This window comes from Tachysurus fulvidraco, chromosome 8 (genome assembly GCF_022655615.1).
Source record: "Tachysurus fulvidraco isolate hzauxx_2018 chromosome 8, HZAU_PFXX_2.0, whole genome shotgun sequence".
NCBI classification, from domain to species: domain Eukaryota; kingdom Metazoa; phylum Chordata; class Actinopteri; order Siluriformes; family Bagridae; genus Tachysurus; species Tachysurus fulvidraco.
In genome coordinates, this window is record NC_062525.1 from 23864281 (window position 1) to 23866628 (window position 2348).

The window sequence follows — 2348 nt, forward strand, 5'->3', positions numbered from 1 at the left end:
CAACAACACAAACACATTATGAAATGTACGTTTTTCTGTAAATATGCTCCATTATGCTCCATTGTTATGGGATACAATATTACCTGTTGATACTCTGCCCCCTTGTGGCCATAATTGCAAACACATCCCTTAAATAAAATCCATTTATTTCAGAATGTATTCAGTTCGTTATTATCAATAATTAATCATGTTTAGGGTCATTCTACGAAACGGGTGCCATTTCCACTTTGCAATTGTCCACATTTTCATTAAGAACAAACTTTTTTTTTTTTACTTACAACTTTAAATATTATGTTAATCCTCCAAAAAACATATTTTCCCACCTCAGGCACAAAATCCTTAATAATATTATCAATTTTATTCTGGCAAGGGAGTCTTTTTTTTTACCACCCCGTCACGGACAATATGTATGGGATAAGATTAGTAAAACAAGAAATATATTTTTAAAATCAAATGTTTTCCTAATAGTAAAATGTCCCTTTATTGGAAACTATCAATAGAAAGTCTGTAATTTAATTTAAATAATTATTCTTAGTTTTTTAATCTTGAAATATGAATTTGACTTTTCAATGGCCTCATTGTTTGTACTTAAAAAACGAATACACTTAAAAAATTCAAATAAAGTTACATTTATTTGATTAGTCCACACAACAAGAACATCATTCAACATTAAGTTATGTAAAATTTATTTTCTTTTAAATACATTTTTAACAAAATGGCCCTGTGACGGGGTGGTAACTGATGCCACGGAGTGGTTCACTGTGACCGGGTCGTATGGACAAAGTGTGTATCTCTATGGTATGCTTATTATAAACTTTATAAAACGGGGGAGGGGAAACATTAACATTGGAAATTTAACGGAAAACTTTGGTCATGCTCTGAAAAACTAAAAAAAGAGCATCATTACAGTGACTGGGAGAGTCGCATCCACATCCCTTTGGATTTCCATGTGGTGGGATGTCACAGGCCGTGGTGCTTGAGTGATTTCGAGCACATCATCGAAGAGATACCACATCAAGTCATCTTTTGGAGCCCAGAAGAACCTGTTGACACCTACACGGTGCATACACTTTACCAGGGCATGCGTTTCATCTGTCTCTATGATGATCCCAGGAGAAAGGTCATTGTCATAATTTAAGCATGCACCACTTCCCAATGAGATCTCCACTTTCCCAAGCAATTGCTTCTGTTGGCACCTTTTGGGCTGTCATGTTAAAAGTAAAATGATTTGTTGTGAAGCATTGACATCTCAGCTGCTTTTGCGTGGAGCACATGCAACTTATTTCCCGTTAAAGGATTTCTCCTGGACTGGATGTGACCACTTGGTAGGTTTTCATTGTGGATGGCACTGGTGGATTCTTGCCTTTCATCTTTTCCAATGCCTGCTCAACAGCTTCAGATGATACATAAAATCATCAACATGACTTAACAGTTCTAGATATTTCAGTTAGGGCCTTATATAGCTCATGGGCATCGGGTATGTCACGGCCATTGGTCACCAGCTTGTCTGCTGTTCTTTTCAAGGTTCCCCCAACACTGTCAGGGGACCCCTTGCCATGGCTTGCCTCAAAAAAGTTCCTCGTTCCACCCTTTAGACCTTGTCTTGCTTTCTCTTGCTTTCTCTTATCTTCTTGTTCTGCTTCCTCCACTTTTTATGCAGCTGACGCTTGCCTCTCTCACTTAGATCACTAATCTTCTTCTTTTTTCCTTGCTCTACGTCCCGTCTCCATCTCTGACGCTCACTCTTTAGATATTTTTACTTCCTCTCAGGATCAGCATCCCAAATGTTATTAAATGTAACATTCTTCATTAAACACAGATAGTGAGTGGGTGAGTGGTTGAGTGAGTGAGTGAGTGAGTGGGTGACATAGTGAGTGAGTGACATAGTGAGTGAGTGACATAGTGAGTGAAAGAGAGAGTGAGTGAAAAAGAGAGTGATTGAGTGACATAGTGATTGAGTGATTGTGTGACATACTGTAGTGAGTGAATGAATAAACAAAACAGGGTTAACAGATACAAAATATTAACCTATATCAGAATCCTTGATTTCACACATCTTCACATTCAAATGGGAAGCAGAACCACCCCGTCACATTCCTTACCACCCCGTCACAATAAAACATGTGACGGGGTGGTATGTGACGGGGTGGTAAATATCATCCCAAAATGGCCGCATGTCTCCCATGTGGTCAAGTTCCTCACCATGCATACTTGCATTCTATCTTAAATATAATTTTATTTGCATTAATAATGTTAAAAAATATATAAAAATTAGTTTTCCCTCCCTATCTTGCGTGACGGGGTGGTTGGTTTGAGCTTGACGGAAGCTGCCTAACATGAAAAATCAA